General features: G+C 39.2%; 2 pseudogenes across 2 annotated transcripts; one reads left to right on the top strand and one right to left on the bottom strand.

Annotated features, from left to right (window-relative positions):
* The first annotated feature begins 833 nt into the window (after positions 1-833).
* LOC309978960 (RNA/RNP complex-1-interacting phosphatase-like) lies at positions 834-18,253 on the top strand (annotated as a pseudogene). Its single transcript, XR_014327189.1, has 9 exons — positions 834-934; positions 2,337-2,412; positions 3,403-3,534; positions 5,138-5,261; positions 8,808-8,868; positions 14,355-14,401; positions 15,015-15,090; positions 15,319-15,497; positions 17,799-18,253. The product of XR_014327189.1 is annotated as an RNA/RNP complex-1-interacting phosphatase-like (transcript).
* On the bottom strand, positions 10,346-11,295 carry LOC309978957 (RING finger protein 11-like; annotated as a pseudogene). Its single transcript has 2 exons — positions 10,952-11,295; positions 10,346-10,728 (listed from the first exon to the last, which is right to left on the bottom strand). The product of its transcript is annotated as an RING finger protein 11-like (transcript).
* Positions 18,254-18,947: the final 694 nt, after the last annotated feature.

Genomic DNA, 18,947 nt, shown 5'->3' with positions numbered 1-18,947 from the left:
CAGGCACATAATAGAAACCCAATAAATGTTTCACTGTGAGTGGAGTATAAGTTGATAGAATAATTTTGAAGGTTGATTAGGCAGATTAGATTGATTGAAAATCTTTCAATATTTTAAGTTTGCATCTCTTTCATTCCAGAATTTGTATGTCTAGAAATTTATATATAGTTATATACATGTGTAAAGAGGTTCACATTGCAGCCTATCTGAAACAGAGGACAAAACCAGAAAACAAACAAAAAACCGCAAACTGAAAACAACTAAAAGTCCATCAATATTGGGCTGGTCATGTAAATTATGTAATGTTACGCAGCTATTGAAGAGAATAGAATGGATGTACGCAAAAATTGACTGGGAAAATCACTATCCAAGACAGATTGTAGACTATGTACAGTATGTTGCTCTTCTATAAAATACAGGATATCCCTTACGCACAAATACTTACATACAAGATACAGGTGTGTATGTAAGCACTTGGGAAATATGTGAAAGAACCACACAAGAAAGTGGGAGAGTGGGACAACTTTCCATGTCCCGTATGATTGGAATTCTGAAGGGTACACACACGAACTAATGGACCTCTGCTACCAGCCTCCTGCTAAGGAGGGAAATTGCAGGCATCAGAATCCTCTTTACTAATGAAGAATCTCAGTAGGCCGACGTGATGACATCATCTCGACGGGCGATGGTGATTGCGCAGTAGAAGGAGGTCTGCGAGCTGCGTGGGCTTGTGCCTAGGCGCCTATGTTTCGTGGCCTTGTGCTGGCACCGGGGGCGCCGGGTTGGCGACTTTGGCACTCTTGACGTTGGGTGGACGATATCTTGGGGGTCACATGAGCCAGTGGCATCATGCCCGCGGGCGCTGGGGCCAGCGTCGCGGCTTTTCCGGACGTTCGTCGGCCAAGAGGAAGGGCGGAAAGCACATCCTGGAAAGGTAATACGCCTTGGCCCCTGGGCGTTGCCGGTGGAGCTCAGAGCCCTGGGCCTTGGCTTCGTCTCTTGTGCTGTCGCCTGTCACAGTTGCTCCCGCGAGCTGGCCCATCCGTGCTGTGCTAGGGGGGGTACTGGTCGTCTCGCAGCTCAGTTCACAGTAGCTGAAAGGGACAGTGTGTGATGTTCTGATTTCTCCCCATCGTTTTAAAAGGGAGGCTCTGGCCATTGCTCCTCCGGTAAAATGCAGAGTGACTGCTTTTTAAGATGGGACTGTCAGTGTTGGGGACACTCCTTAATTACCAGGATGGAATCCTCTTCAGTTCCTCAAGCTGTGTTGATTTGGCACAGAAAATGTAAGAGGAACTGGAACTAAGTTTGAGTGAAAAAACACACGGGTACCTCCGAATTTTCCATCGAAACAGTTGATTTGTGTTGTCTCTTGGAATGATAAAGGGCATACTGTTGCTTCCTAACTGATGTCATTTGAGAGATCTACCTCTGTACGATGAAATGATTAATTTTGAGACTTTGCTCATATGTGCAGTAAACGCTTTCGTTCCCTAAGACCTTCCTTTCCTCCATCTCATACCCCATTAAGCCCGCTTCAGTTTATCTCCTGAATTTCTTCTGAATCTGTCAGCTCTTCCTCAACATCCTAATACTGAACTTTCCTGTCTGTTGCAATTAGGTCCTAACTAGTGTCCATATATCTTGTTTCCTTCCAATCCATTCTTCACACAAGAAACCTTAAAAGCAAGTTGGAACATTGCTCATAAACATAGCTCAAAACCATTGTTTTGAGAATAGAAAACAAACCGTTGGCCTTTAAGACTTTGCGTGGTCTAGAATCCTCTCTTCTGCTCTGGCCCAATCTTGCGCCACTTTTGCCCTCACTTTCAATGCTTCAGCTACACTGAATTAACCTTAGTTCTAACTCATCTTACAGAAGTCAGTTCAGATATTATTTTTCACTGTGATTCCTAGCATTAAGGAATTTTATCATCAGGTTTTGTATGAGGACTGAAAATAAACTGTGAAGTGGAAGAATTGAGTTTGAGCTATTTCAGTCAGCACGCATGTATTAATGATACCTTAGTAGTCAACAGCAGGCTAGGTTTTATCAGGGATACAGAAGTTCTGGCCATCTCTGGTTTTAGATATCCCTTATTTGTTGAGACCTTTGCATTGTTTTGTTGCCTTTTATGTTTTCAAGATGGGAAAACAGGAACAAGGGAAGTATAGGTTATTATTAGGTGGGGTTGAATAAGTGGAGCAGCAAAATGCAAAGCATAAAGAAGAACGACCTACTGTATAGGGATATGATTTCCATTTCCAATGCGCATCCATCCTATGCAGGGAGACAGCCTAACATAAAATTTTCCTAACAAAAAATATATTAACAGGTGGAAGGACTATCTCCCAGTTGAACAGCGGATGCCTGGGACTCGTTTCATTGCTTTCAAAGTTCCTTTCAGAAAGGTAAGCAAAAGTTAATACCGTATTCTTCCAGAAATCTGAATTCACCATATAGAGCCCTGGCTCTCAACCCCGTTGTACTCCATTTTCCCTTTTTATAGCAAATACTTTTTAATACCTCCTTTACTCTCCAGAAATGGAATTCATAGATAGATACAACCTAATTCTGTACTTAATTGAAAAAAACAACAACAATGTAATGCCCTAACTATAAATAAAGAATAAAGTAATTTATAAGAAAGTAATATGTATCTCAGTATGTAAATGTTTAGAGATGACCATACTAGAAATATAGAAATAGTCAGTTACTTGTACCATGAATGCAATAAACTATGGACTTTGAATGATAATGATATGTCAGTGTTGGTTCATGAATTCTAACAAATGAAGCACACTGGTATGGAATGTTGATCATGGGGAAGGCTGTGAGGGATGAAGGAGAGCGGGTATAAGTGGGAACTGTGTACTTTTTGCTCACTTTTGCTGTGAATCTCAAACTGCTCTAAAACTAGTCTACTAATTTTAAAAAAAGTGTGTGTTGCTGACACTTGAATAACCAAAGAGATCAATGGAACAGGGTACATGTATAAGCCAAATACATGAAAGAATATTTAGCAGTGAAAGCCATCCTTCCTATATGTAGATATTCAAGAAGTATTTATTTTTGTGTCTATTTTCAGGCACTCTGATTGGAGCCAGCAATACAGTGGTAGGCACAATTGATGTGGTACCTGCCTTCTGGGAGTTTACAGTCTGGTTAGGAGACCAAAATGAAACAAAGAAACATAGAAATAAATATAGAGAAGTGAACTTATTTTCTTCCGTCTAATCTCTCTGGAAGAAAGGATTGTAATATCGCTTGTAAATTCCAGAGGAGGAGACTTTACTTTGAATCTCATATGTTAGCATCACAGGGTTTGAATAAATGGATAATACAGTAAAGAATTTTAAACACATGTGCTTTCTTATTTTATTCTTTCTGATTCTTTTCTGAGTTTTGAAAAGAATCTTGCTCCAGAAGAATAATTTTCCCCCTTCGATCTTTTTTAACAACTGCAAGAGCAGAATGAAGAACTTGGGCTGATTATTGACTTAACATATACTCGCCGCTATTATAAGCCAGAGGTAAATGGAACCCATAATTGAAAATGACCTTCTTTCTGATACTGTAATAATTCATAGTAATTCAGTAGTTATCATCTTATGCTAAGTTGAATCCTGGCCCTCTTTCATGGGTTCAAAAAGGGAAGCTAGTGGTTTCCTTAAATACACATTTGTAATTGATGTTTCAAAATGAGATTAAAGATATGAATTGAACTATATATTTGGCAGTAGGCTCTAGATATGCTTAAGAAATTCTATAAGCTTCCATGTTCTATATTTTGAAAATGAACTAAACTTTTACTAAGAATAGTAGTATCCTAAAAAGAAAGAAAGGTATGTCCATTATGTCTTTAGCACTTATTTTAAGCAGTTGCCTGAGCATGTTTAAGCATCACAGTAAAAGACAATTGTTCTCTAAGTTTTATGCTTTCTTTCCCTAATATCTTCTGATATAATACAGAAACCCATGTATCCTCTTGGCCCATGTAGGACATACCAGTTCAAAAGAATTATCCTTCTTCTGACCTGTTCCATGGCCTTGGGAGACAGTAACACCTAATGTTCGTTAAGATTTGTATAGCAGTTTGCCATTTAGAAAGTTCTTTCATATGCATTGACTTAGTTAATCTTCACAGCAATCCTTTGCTGTTGAAGTGGAAGTAGTACTGATATCTCCTACTGAGTGCTTACTCTGCACTAAGCTCAGAGGATAGACAACTACAATTACTAATTTTACAGGCGATGAAACTGACTCTCGGAAAAGGAAGAATTGAAATTTCAGCTCAGTTATTTCTCTTTTTTTTATTGTGGTAAAATATAGATAAATTATATTTATTTCAACCATTTATAAATATGCAGTTCAATGGCATTAAATACAGTCACAGTGTTGTGTAACCATCACCACTGTCTATAACCAAAACTTTTTCATCATGCTTAACAAAAACTCTGTAACCATCAAACAGTAACAACCCCATTTTCCCTCCCACCAGCCCTTAGAAACCTCTATTCTATTTTCTGTCTCTATGAATTTGCCTATTCTAGGTACCTCGTGTAAGCGGAATCTACAACATTTTTCTTTCTATGTCTGGCTTATTTCACGAAACATCATGTTTTCAAGGTTCATCCATGTTATAGCATGTAACAAAAGGCCATTCCTTTTTTGGCTTGATAAATCCCATTGTGTGTATATACCATGGTTTGTTATTCAACGGTTGATTGACACTTGGGTTTTTTCCACCTTGTAGGTATTGTGAATCATGCTGCTATGATCATTGGTGTACAGATATGTGTTCAAATCCCTGCTTTCAGTTCTGTTAGATGTGCAGCGTAGGTAGTAGCAGAGTTGTTGGATCATACGGTAGCTCTACGCTTAACCTTTGAGAAAGTGCCAAACTGTTTCCTACAGTGTCGTCTTGTTTTTAAACAATTATCACAAATTTTAAGCATATACAAAAATATTAAAATACTGTGAGTGTTCCTTGTATACCCATGAACTCATCCAGCTTTCTTATTTACCAACTGATGGCTGTCATGTTTTATCTGTACCCCCACCTGTTTCACCCCATTCCATATTATCTTGAAGCAGCTTGGAAATAATATATATTTTCATGGTTTTGCCTTGTAGGACTTACAAGAAATTATTCCTTATTTAAAAATTTGTACAATTGGGCATCTGGTGCCAGATGATCACACCATTTTTAAATTCCAATGTGCTGTTAAAGGGTTTCTGAAAGAAAATAAAGATAATGGTGAGTTGTTTTTGTTTTTTTTCCTTTACCTGAACTTTGGTATGCATTTTGAGTGGGATTGGGGATTTTTAACATTTTTAATAGTTCTGATATTAGGCCTGTTGTGTTTGGTAACATTAAGGTGGAAATGTCAGATGGTGCTAATAGAGTACGGTGTTTTTCCTGTTTATGGTCACAACAATTTAGTTTAGTTTGGAAAGTGATTTTGGTGAGAAATCTCATCTGAACTAGCTTACTTACCTCTTTTTTAAAAATTTGAATGGAAAATACATAAAAACATAAAAATATTCTTTTGTCCTATTTATTGGTTGAGAGGTGGAAGAAAAGGTTAAGACTCTCAGGGTCTTAGCATATATAAAAGAGAAAACAAAAAGCAAAGGTTCGGAGTGAGACAGATCCCTAGAAGCAAAACAAAACAGAGTGGACCAGAAGAGCGGCTTCCTCATCATATATGTGTTTAAGATATTTTTGCCGCTTTTACACTTCGGGTGCAAGTGAGGAAGAACACTCCCACCTCTTATTCTTATCTTCAGACAGGAAGAACTTAAAAGGCTGGTGTTTTCTTGTTTCCACTTTAAGATCTACTCTGTTAATAGTAGGTCTTAATAGCGTGTGAATTTAAGGATCCACTTGCCTATTTCTAGCATCTAGCTATCAGAAAGAATATCGTATTTGTCATGTTTTAAGACTGAGGAATCTTTTGTCTTTGGAGCACCACTGACGCCCATGAGAAAGTGTTCATTTTGTCCTCTTTCTAAATTTAGCCTGAGGAGTGTGCACTTTATTAAATAAATCTAACAGACAGTAAATATTCCGTGTATATATAAAAGGATGCACATATATACATAAAACAGGGAGTAGGGGAGAAGGAATAGAGATGGAGGTGGGAAGATAAGGGATAGGAGGCGAGAGAGAGAGGGAGAGACTGGAATTTCAAGATAACTTTTCATTCTATAACCTGGTTGCTTAATGCAGGTACTAGCTCTTAAATATCTTAAGCCCTATTCACAGATCTTCCCTGTACTTTAGCTTTAAAATTTGAGAGACTTGACCTTGCGTGTGATAACCAGGGTGTCTAGAAAGGAGGCAAATTATCTGATTTGTGTAAACTGTATTCACAGAAATATTACCTCTTAAGATGTTAGGGTGCAGCTGCCGGCCTACTCACTTCCTCCAGGCTCCTTTGTGTGTGTTCTGTCTGTTCCGCGTGGGCTAGAAGATCCTGACAAGTGCATGAGAACACGTTTGTAAACCTTGATTGTTCACATGTTATACCAAGTGTAGTCCATTGCATATGCTGACTCCTCTGTGGGTCTTCTGCCTGCAGTGGGCCAACTTCGCCATGCTGTCTGCCATTGCAGTCTCAGGACCTTAGTTATGATCCATGGGTGACTTCCTGTGGTATAAGCCCCTCCCACAGGTGCCAGGCTCACTGATAATGAGGAGACTATACTATCCACTCCCTAGAATTGGTAGAGACTCAGAAAATAAATTGTTTCAGTAAACACTGAGAGCCTTATAGGTTTGTTGTTAGGGCACGGGGATACAGAGGTGAGTAGAAGTCTTTGTTCAGTAGCAACTTACAGTTATCTAGGAAGAGAAACATGTAGTGACTATAAGTGGGTTAATTATAATAGAAGAATCAAATGCAGCAGAAATATAGAGGAGAAATTGAGGAAGGCCTGACTGAGGAGACAGCGTTTGAGCTGGGCTTGGGGGAAGAGGATTTTGCCGGAATGAGGAAAGGACAGCCCAGGTATTGGGGACAGGTACAGAAGGCACAGGGCTTGAACTTGTGCTCTGGAGGGGCAGCCTCTGGTGTGACTAGAGGGTAGTGTGAAAGGGCAGAGAATTCATACATTCATTTTCAGCAAATATTTGTATAATACCTTCTACATTGAAGACACTCTTCTAGGAAGTAGGAACAGAACAAAGTTCTTGCCCTTACGTAATTTACATTCTAGTGGGAGAGAGAGATGAATAAATAAGTAAATATATGGAGTGTCAATTGGTGGTAAATGCTTTGGAGAATAACAAAAGAAGATGAAGAGGTGAGGGAATGTGGTAGGTGATCAGGGAAGTCCCCTCTATTAAGATGTCGATTGAGCAGAGCCTTGAAGTGAGAAACAAGCCATTGGATATCTGGGAGAGAGGAGATGGTGTGGGATCGTGTGTTCTAGGAGAGTGCAGATGAGGTGGGAGGGTGTGTTCTGAAGCAGAAGGAATAGTAGGTGCAAAGTCCCTGAGGCATGACTGTGCTTGGCATGTTTGAGGAATAGTAAGGCAGCCAGTGTGGCTGGACAGGGGTAAGTGAGTGAGGGCAGAGCAGTAGAGAATAAGATCAGGGAGGGTGGTGGGGCAAAGGAGGGAGGTGGATGATGTAGGTCCTTGTAAGTCATAGTTTGAACTTATAATTCAGTTGGAGAGACAGAGTGATATTTGTTTATATAGAGTGCTCAATGCTATGCTAAAAACTTGGGCTTTGTTCTGTTCTAAGTGAAGATGTTTAAGCAACAGAGCAATCCAGCCAAGTTTATATTTTAGAAAGATAACATCTTCCATGTGGAGGAGCAGTTGAAATAGACTTTTTTTTTTTTTTTTTTTTGGTGGCACACAGGCCTCTCATTGCCGCATTCTCTCCCGGATGCGCAGGCTCAGCGGCCATGGCTCATGGCCCCAGCCGCTCGGTGGCATGTGGGATCCTCCTGGACCGGGGCATGAACCCGTGTCACCTGCATCGACAGGGAGACTCTCAACCACTGCGCCACCATGGAAGCCTGGATCAGTTGAAATAGAAGAGATTGTTAGAATTGTAGGGCGGCAGTAATCCAGGCAGGAGATGACGAATGCCAGACACCACCTAGTCACAGACATACCTTTTGCAGAGATCAGCTACGTGTTGTTGTTTTTTATTTACTTTCTCATATAATTTTTCCAGTGCTGGACCACGAAATACTGTGGCATACTTGGAAAAATCTGAGACTTGATTCTAGTCTTTTTTCTGTTTGCGTGCTGTGCAGCTTGGGCTTACGTCTCAAGCCTTACTTTTTCATTGTGAAATAAGCACGGTGTTACTTACCCAAGAACTGCACAGGCACATAGACCCATGGCGTGTGAGCAGCAGTGAATGAGAGAAGGAATGGAAGTGCTTTGGGACCCCAAGAGCCCTTCAGAAACTGTTTGTTCTTTTTAATATGGAGCATTAAAAGTGAAGGCATTCCATTTGTTTCACTCAAAATCAAATTGTATTCTTCTGATAGCCTGGTTTTTTTCCACTCCCTTTTTCTATAGTCAAATCAGTTCCTTTGGGGCATTCTCCAGTCCACACTATTGCATCTGATTGGAGGCTATGCAAAATTTCCCAGAGACAATGAATTTTGACTTTATAGTACGTTCCTGCAAAAACACTCTTTTCTTCAGAGTTTTTCCTTTTCAGGATAGTGGTAGTGTTGTGGTAACTAATAAAGTCTACTCTTCAGAAAATTGTATAACTTGTTTTTAGTGTATCTACTTTGCTTACTTAATTCCATATTCACTGTTTTATAGACAGGCTTATTGGTGTCCACTGTACCCATGGTTTAAACAGGACTGGCTACCACATCTGCAGGTGAGTTGTCAACCCCAGGAGGCAGACCTTGTTTAAATTGTACTGTATACAGTAGTAATGTAAGCTAATGTAAGCTGAATGCAAAACATGCAGTCAGAGAAATGTATGAAGTGGAAGGCAATTTTGCCCCCTACTCAGAGGTTAAGACCAGTAATTATTTAGCACATACTTTTTCAGACGTTAAAAATGCAGATATAAGCATATACAATGGTCCCTTGGTATCTGCAGGGGATTGGTTTTAGGACTCCCCATGGATACCAAAATCCTCGGATGCTCAAGTCCTGTATGTAAAATGGTGTAGTATAGTCGCCCTTCCATATCTGCAGGATATGGAACCGTTGGATATACAGAACTGACTGTACATGTGATTTAATGGTATAGTATTTAGACATTCTGGTTTATAATTTACTATATGGTACACATGTTCCTATGAAAATATTTGGAGACCTCAATCTTATTTATTTATTATTATTTTTTCCTCCAAATTTGCTTTATGTAGTTGGATATAAATTAATGAACAAAAACTTAAGAAGATACATGTAAGAGTTTAATAGAACCTGATATTCTAATTCCTTCAGTTTTTTTCAAACTCATCATGGGGCTTATAAGAAAATTAACCAACATGGATACTACTACAGTTGAATGTCAAATTCTTAAGTGCTTATGACATACTAAATTCTTCCCTAATGCACTTATGAAGAACCCTTCAAGAGACTTGTGTGTTGTATGTAGAAAAGTGTTGATTTATTTGAGGAGTGAAGCATTCAGCTTTGGTGGATATATCCTTGTTAGGCTGAGGCAATCATTATCATATCCCTCTTTGCCATGAATTGTCTTATGAATGGTCATATCAGTCTGTTTTGGCAAATAAGTAAACAGGGGAAGGTTGTTATTGTGCTTACGAGAATGATATTTTTCTCTGAAAAAAGATAAATATGCATTAGGAAAATGACCATTTGGACTCTTTTTCTGCTTCCTCCTTGTTTTGTGAGAATATGATACTTGGTTTTACAGCAGCCATTTTGTGACCATGAGATGATTATATGCCAATAACGACAAATGGTAGATTAGAAAGAACCAGCAAAGACAGAAAACAGCAACATCAATAGTAACAACAATCACAGCAAAAGAACAATGGGACCTTAACTTGTGGAGTTCCTATAAAGTAAAAAATAAATGCTCTATGTTTATTCTAAAAAAAAAATAACTATGCAAACAAGCTTAAAACTACTTTTTTTTGTGCCAGTGTTATAAAATGTAGCTTTAAATAAAACCTTGACCCAAATGCCAGCAACTTCAGAAAAGAATTTGGGTAGGGGGAAGAAGAAAGTTATCTCACTTAGGAAAAACAACCACTATCTTTATCCTAATCTTCGACACACAATTGAAACATATATAGCTGCTGTAACACTTTACACAAATCCTATGTACTGGAGCAATAACAAGATCTAAATACAATTATATTTTTAAACACTGGGTGAAGGCTTTACATAAAAATAACATCTTACTTTTCCCCCTAAATTTCTAAAATATCACGTACTTTTCCCCAACATCTGCAGCCGTTCAGGAATTATTAGGAAACTTTCATGCATGATCTTAATTCCTAATCCCCGGCTCTTTGGGCTCAACGACAAAAGATCAAAACCACCAAAAACGATGGTTCTCTTGAAGTCAGGTGAGAGACACTGGCTCAGTTAGTCTCGTAGGACAAAAGCAGTGCTGCATCAACTGTCTCCTTGCAGGAGGGGCACGTGAAGGATCTCATCAGCCAGTCATCTGTACAGCCCAGGTGACCTGCATACACAGCAGAAATCAAATTGGGTTGTCATAAACAAAGTCCATCACACAGATCACACACTCCTGGATCTTTTTTTTTAATATTTGTTTTATTTTATTTATTGATTTCTTTTTTTTTTTTGGTTGCGCCGGGTCTTAGTTGCAGCCGGTGGGCTCCTTAGTTGTGGCATGCAAACTCTTAGTTGCAGCATGCGTGTGGGATCTAGTTCCATGACCAGGGAACGAACCCGGGCCCCCTGCATTGGGAGTGCGGAGTCTTTAGCCAGTGCACCACCAGGGAAGTCCCCCGGATCCTTTTTTCTGATCCATTTCTTCCAGGATCATAAACTCCTTTAGGCTGATGCTGTATGAGGCCTATTCTTTTGAGCTATCCTATTCTGTTCCTCTCAGCTGAGTTGCTAGGCGAGTCTGGCTAGGTGTTGTATGATAGACCAAAACTGGAACTTGATCCAGATATGGCAGCAGTGGCTCCTGATCCAGCTCCGTCCCCTTGCCGAAGCTAGCCCAGTCGGACTGAGACTTGTGAGGCAGGGAGATGTCATCCGAAGTGGGGTACTTAAGGCACTTCCCCCATCTTCTGGGGCTTGAGTGTGTGATCTGTGTGCTGTTTTGACAATCTTCCAACCTCATTCTTTTTTTTAAATGATTATTAATTAATTAATTTTAAAAATTTATTTTTGAATTTAAAAAATTTATTTTTTATACAGCAGGTTCTTATTAGTTATCTGTTTTATACATATTAGTGTATATATGTCAATCCCAATCTTCCAATTGATCTCACCACTACCGACCCCCGCCCTGCCCCACTCTCCCCTCTTGGTGTCCATATGTTTGTTCTCTACATCTGTGTCTCTATTTCTGCCTTGCAAACCAGTTCATCTGTACCATTTTTCTAGATTCCATATATATACATTAATATACAATATTTGTTTTTCTCTTTCTGACTTACTTCACTCTGTATGACAGTCTCTAGGTCTATCCACGTCTTTACAAATGATCCAATTTTGTTCTTTTTTATCTCTGAGTAATATTCCATTGTATATACTTACCACATCTTCTTTGTCCATTCATCTGTCAATGGGCATTTGGGTTGCTTCCATGACCTAGCTATTGTGAATACTGCTGCAGTGAACATTGGGGTGCATATGTCTTTTGAATTATGCTTTTCTCTGGGTATATGCCCAGTAGTGGGATTGCTGGGTCATATGGTAATTCTATTTTTATTTTTTAAGGAACCTCCATACTGTTCTCCATAGTGGCTGTATCAGTTGACATTCCCACCAGCAGTGCAAGAGGGTTCCCTTTCCTCACACCCTATCCAGCATTTGTTGTTTGTAGATTTTCTGATGATGCCTACTCTAACCTGTCTGAGGTGATGCCTCATTGTAGTTTTGATTTGCATTTCTTTAATAATTAGTGATGTTGAGCAGATTTTCATGTGCCTCTTGGCCATCTGTATGTCCTTTTGGAGAAATGTCTATTTAGGTCTTCTGCCCATTTTTTGATTGGGTTTTTGTTTTTTTAATAGTGAGCTGCATGACCTATTTATATATTTTGGAGATTAATCCTTTGTTGATTCGTTTGCAAACATTTTCTCCCATTCTGAGGGTTGTGTTTTCGTCTTGTTTATACTTTCCTTTGCTGTGCAAAAGCTTTTAAGTTTCATTAGGTCCCATTTGTTTATTTTTTTTAAGGCTGCATTGTACCTTTGCTCACTGATGAACATATAAAAGTCAGAAGTTTTTGATATTATAAAACATCAAAGTAATGGACATTCCTGTGTGAACATCTTTTTTTTTTTTTTTTTTTTTTTTGCGATACGCGGGCCTCTCACTGTTGTGGCCTCTCCCGTTGCGGAGCACAGGCTCCGGACGCGCAGGCTCAGCGGCCATGGCTCACGGGCCCAGCTGCTCCGCGGCATGTGGGATCTTCCCGGACCGGGGCACGAACCCATGTCCCCTGCATCGGCAGGCGGACTCTCAACCACTGCGCCACCAGGGAAGCCCCTGTGTGAACATCTTTGAATATATATGCTTTGTCTCAGTTAACTTCACTCAGAATGGGACTTCTGCATCAAAGAGTTTATGTCCTTTTGCTTTTTGTGGATGTTGCTACTCTGTACCAATTTATGGTTGTTCATGCAGGAAATATTTATTGAGCATCTGTTATATTTAAGCACTGTGCTGGGTGCTAGTAAAAAGACTTGTGAAATTTCGTGAGTGAAGAGACTTGACCTCCCCTTTGTGAATTCTAACAGTCCAGAGAGGGAATAGATATTCAAGAATCATACTGTGCATGTAGAATTACAACTCTGACAAGTGCCAAGGAGAGGAACATGGTACCATGAGAGCATCTTTTAGGGAGGATTTGATCTCATCATGGAGATTAGAGAAGGTTTATTTAGGGATGTTTCAGCTGATATCTGAAGGTTGAGTAGGTATTAAGCAGATACGGACGTTGGGGACAGATTTCTGAGCATAAGGAATAGCAGAAGACCCTATAAGAGGAAAGCATATGCTGTGTTGGAGGAACTGGCCAGGAAGGTGGGGCTGTTGGGGGAGCATGTGATTATAATGGAGCTACAAGTGTGGGCAGCAGCTCGATCTTGCAGGCTTATGTTTAAGGTTTCAGAATTTAAGAGTAATAGAAAACCATTGAACTTTTTTTGTTGAAGGTGAGTGTGTGGAACATACCCAATTGCATTTTCAACCTATCATTTTGCTACCGAGTGGAGAATACACTGCAGGGAAAAAGAGTGGAAGCGAGGAAACAAGATAGGAGACTGTTGAAGAAATTGGGCATAATGGTGGCTTGGACCAGGGTATGGTGGTCATTTTGGTGGAAAGATGTGGACAGATTCTAGAGGTATGTAGGCAGTATCATTGTTAGCACTGGTGGTGGGTTGAGGATGAGGGTGAGGGAGAAATAGCTGTCAGTGATGGTGATTCCTAAGTTTCTGGCTCCTATGGTTGGTTAGATAGGGTTTTTAGATATGATGTTAATATTTATCCTAATTTGTCTTTTGTTATTTGTTGGTTCTTGATGAATACTGTGTCATATTAAGTCTCCTGTTTTGAGTGTACAAAGCATTTTGACCAAAACTGACTGTTGTATGTTATCAGATAACTTTTTTTGTTTTTGTTTTTTTTTGGTACGCAGGCCTCTCACTGTTGTGGCCTCTCACTGTTGTGGCCTCTCCCGTTGCGGAGCACAGGCTCCGGACGCGCAGGCCTAGCGGCCATGGCTCACGGGCCCAGCCGCTCCGTGGCATGTGGGATCTTCCTGGACCGGGGCACGAACCCGCGTTCCCTGCATTGGCAGGCAGACTCTCAACCACTGTGCCACCAGGGAAGCCCTCAGATAACTTTTTAACATCTGCCAGTTTGGTCCTGTATTTTATTCTCTTTCATTTATTAATTAAATTGTTGTATTAGTGTAATATTAATACAACTATATTAATATTAATAGAAAATATTAATAGATTTTCTAAAGTTGCGTTATCCTTGCATCCTTGGAATAAAGCCTTTTTGTATTCATGGTATATATCATTCTTTAATAATTATTGATTAGATGTGCTGATATTTTCTTAGGATTTTTATATCTATATTTGTAAAGCAAAATTGGACCTTTTCTGCAAAACCTTGATTTTCTTTTTATTTACAAATGACTCGAATTTTGTTGTTTTTTAGATATTTGGTTGATGTAGAAGGCATGTGGCCAGATGATGCAATTGGATGTAAGTATAAGGGTTGTCACTACTTTTCCCTTTTTATAAAATTTGAAGGTAGAAGTGTAGGGGAATTTCTCAAATTTTGGAAAAAGAGAAAAGTTTGTAATTCATTTGTTCTGACATAAGATAACCTTTTACCAAAAGTTTATAAAAGGATGTATCTGGAAATAGTGAGATATAACAGCCTAAATAATTAGTCAGTGGATTTCAGCATTTTCTTTTCTTATTAAAATTTTATTTATTTATTTATTTATTTTTGGCCGCGTTGGGTCTTCGTTACTGTGTGGGCTTTCTCTAGTTGCCACGAGCAGGGGCTACTCTTTGTTGTGGTACGTGGGCCTCTCATTGCGGTGGCTTCTCGTGTAGCTCGGGCTCTAGGCACTTAGGCTTCAGTAGTTGTGGCACTCGGGCTTCAGTAGTTGTGGCGCATGGGCTTAGTTGCTCCGCGGCATGTGAGATCTTCCCGGACCAGGGCTCGAACCCCTGTCCCCTGCATTGGCAGGCGGATTCTTAACCACTGCGCCACCAGGGAAGTCCCTGGATTTCAGCTTTGATCTGCTTTCTCTGGGAAAGATTTGCTTTTTGTACAGTTATTTCTAACAGTTCATCCGCTCCTCAGTATTTAATAGGAGCCGTGGACATTGCTTAGAAAGACAAAACTACATTGAAAACCTTCAGAATGGTCTCATCAGAAAGTAAGTTGCATTTTATATGTGATATTTGTGGTTAGGAAGATCTATTTTTATATAATTTAAGCTGCACATATCCCTTCTTCTTGTAGCTTGTTTACTTGCTCGAGGAAACCTAAACAAATAGGAATGGGGGGAGGATGGAATTGTTATTTTCACAGGCCAAAATATAGTCACTAAGTTGGCTACTGAATTTTCAGACCAGTAACATTTTGTGGAAACATTCTGTTTGAGGAATCGGGATTCCAGCGTATCCAGAACAAGTGGTTTTGATGACTCAGCGCATATGATGGAACCAGTTCACACAGCTAATAAGTCTGTTAACCAAGGAAGTATAACCTACATTAGACCCCAGGTTACCCAACATCTCGGCATTTCCATACCCAGACCCAAGATTTGCAGCAATCAGAAAGGTATCTCTGCTTTCCCTTTTTCTAGAATTGAAATAGAAATTAATATTATAAATTAGTGCAAACACATTATAATGTGAAGAATTGGTGTTTTCTTGCTGATCAGTGTCAACCAGGGGGTATTGTTTGTTCCATATTTTGCATTTAGGGATGGAAAGTCAAGTATAGGAGGGGGAATAGGTGAGTTTTTAGAGGCAGTTGGGAAGAGGACTTAGAAATTTTCATTGATTCTTAAACTTAGTTTAAGCCAATAATTTGATGTGAGTGTCAGAAAGGATCTTACATTCTTAGGCTGCATTAATAGTGGTATAGTTTTCAGAATAAGGAAGTTTGCTTTATTTAAAGAGTAAATACAAATTATAGGGAAAATGGTAAAATTCCTGTAGAGAAACTTGCAAAGGGGTTGAACACATAAATCACAAACATACTTTTACTTGGGAAACAGGAAAAACCTCAGTACAATTAAAACAACAACAGTTTTTGCCATTTTGCTATTAATTTAGCAAGTTTTTGACAAGGTAGTCCAGTGTATTGATTGTAAGGCTGGACCTGGGTTTGCATCCTGGCTCTGCTGTTCACCCTGTATGTGATCTTGAGTAAGATCTCTAAATTCCTATTTTCTTATCAATTAGATGGAAATTTTACTAATATTATAAATAAATTTTTAATAACATATACCTTGGGATTGTTGTTGATTATTACATGAGTTAATAAAGTACTTTAGCACATTGTAAACTTTCAGTTTTCAAAAAGATGTTTTGACATTTTTAGCAGATGTAAACATTTCAAAAAGGTGTTGCTTATGTTGCCAGGGGCACTGAAAAATGGTATAGCCCTTTCGAAACATAACTGTAATAGCCATAAAAATGTTCATACCTGGTAATTCCACCATGAGGTTACAGAAATACTTAAAAATATGGAAAAATCTACGTGCATTTAATCATTCAGCACATTTCTCAAACTCCCTACTATGTATCAGACTCTGGACTAGGTACTTAGGATACAGTTGTATATGTTCTGGGATGTTAGTCCCAGCATTATTTACAGTAGTGGAAAAATTGGTAGCAGCTTGCATTTCTAACGATGAAGAATAGCTAAGTAAATTATTATATCCATACTATGATATTTTATAAAGCCATTGAAAGTGATAGCTTACTTACGATAAGTGAAAATAATAGGTTATGATTCAGCAGTCAAAAAAAAAAAAAAAAAAAAAAAAAAAAAAAAGATGCTGGGCTTCCCTGGTGGCGCAGTGGTTGAGAGTCCGCCTGCTGATGCAGGGGACACGGGTTCGTGCCCCGGTCCGGGAAGATCCCACATGCCGCGGAGCGCTGGGCCCGTGAGCCATGGCCGCTGAGCCTGTGTGTCCGGAGCCTGTACTGCGCAACGGGAGAGGCCACAGCGGTGAGAGGCCCGCGTACCACAAAAAAAAAAAAAAAAAAAAAAAAAAGATGCTAGGGGGAAAAAGACCAAAAGTAATATTAACCAGTTTACTTAGATTAAGTGGGATTGAGGGGTTTTGGGAGGTGTTTACTTTTCTCAGATCTCCAAATTTTCTTTTGTATGATTATATTAGATTTACTGATGTTACCTTTGAAACAATTAAATTCTAATTTTCCAAATTTGCTGCATGTGCCATGGTTAGAATTTCTACATTTTATAATTAATTTATATATGTGTTTACTTATAAAGTGAAAGTAGGTTCCTGGTTTCAAAAATAAATAGCTTATTCTGTTTCATGTCAACACTGCCACACTTAGAGAGAATGTATCTGATTAGAATAGTATGGGCATTTATCTCTATAGGGAAAGGTGGAAAGGCTTCTGGGAACCTACAGTGTGCCAAGGCATTGTGGTGGGTAATTGAAGTATATCATCTTAATTTACCTTCAAAACAATCCATGAAGATGGAAGGTATTATTAGCTCTATTTTATAAAGAACTACGAAATCCAAAGATTAAGCAATTTTTTTTTTTTTTTTGCGGTATGCGAGCCTCTCACTGTCGTGGCCTCTCCCGTTGCGGAGCACAGGCTCTGGACGCGCAGGCTCAGCGGCCCTCACGGGCCCAGCTGCTCCGCGGCATGTGGGATCTTCCCGGACCAGGGCATGAACACGTGTCCCCTGCATCGGCAGGCAGACTCTCAACCATTGTGCCACCAGGGAAGCCCAGATTAAGCAATTTTATCTGCTAAAATCACACAGGTAGAAAACAGTAGAACCAGAGTATCTATGTATAATTTTATAAAGCTTATTATATATATTTATTAAAACTAATAATGGTGTATTACTTTTGTTTTGTTTAAGAAAATTTTCACAGAATCAAAACATTTACCAGAGAGGCCATATTCCTACTCCTGGTCCCCACGGAGAGGACTGTTTACAAAGGAGGTACTCTTGGAATGTAGAGCCAAACGCCAGTCAAGCAGCGCAGAACAGAAGGTGGTATCCTGGCAATTACTACAGACTACCCTATCCGACCTATTACAGATGGACCAAGTGACACAAGCCTACCCTGGAAATCTACCTGGAGACAGAACAGGACTGAAGACAGCCAGAGTGACGTTTTATAAAATCAGGTCAAATGAGGTTTATAATCTATTTTAGTGCTCCCTTATGTGTTTGAGCTTAAGGAAAAATTATATTGATACTTAGCTCTGCTGATAAATTTGCAGTATTTACAACAGTGAAGGAAATAGTCTGTCATTCTAATCTTAAATTTTTTTAAAGGAGGATGATATTTTAGAACTGATAAAAAGTAATAAAGAACATCGCTTGTAAATTATTTTTAAAAATTCTATCTTCCTTTTCTGGTGTATTTCCTTCTGACTAGACTTGTAATGTTAGAGTGTGTGTGTGTGTGTGTGTGTGTGTGTGCAGAAAATTTTTAGTGTTTCTGTCATGTTCTGTTATTACCCAATCATCAGGATATCTCCCCCCCACCAAACTGTTCAAGATTTCTATCAAAATCTACCTAGGAGATAATCTCTTTAGAACCTAATCACTATTTGTAATTAGTTGTAGTATTTTTGTGATTAGACATTTCTTTCTTTCTTTTGGCAGTCTACTGTTGGATTTGACCAATTTCCTTTCACTGAATTGTCAGATACACCATCTAACACTGGATAAACTTTTAGGGATTTATTGTCAGTTGAGCAGGAGAGACCAATTGGTAAATGTAAATGATAAATGCTGGGTAATTTACCTGACGAGGTAATTGTTATCAACTGGGTGGAGCTACTTAGAAAACTTGAAAACTTTTATAGACTATAAAGGTTGCTTGATGAACAGAATAGGGTGTGACATTTAAAGCCTGGAATATCTGGGGAGACTTGCATGGCTCCTTGTGTTGTTGCTTCTTTGTTGACCATAACCTGCTGCAATCTTTCTCCACTTGCCTCTCACAGTGGAATGGTGCCTTGACCCTGACTTTTTCTAAATTACCCCTTCTGCTAG

Source organism: Leucopleurus acutus, assembly GCF_964270905.1.
Source record: "Leucopleurus acutus genome assembly, contig: HAP1_SCAFFOLD_433, whole genome shotgun sequence".
NCBI lineage: Eukaryota > Metazoa > Chordata > Mammalia > Artiodactyla > Delphinidae > Leucopleurus > Leucopleurus acutus.
This window is presented reverse-complemented; position numbering and strand designations above follow the sequence as displayed.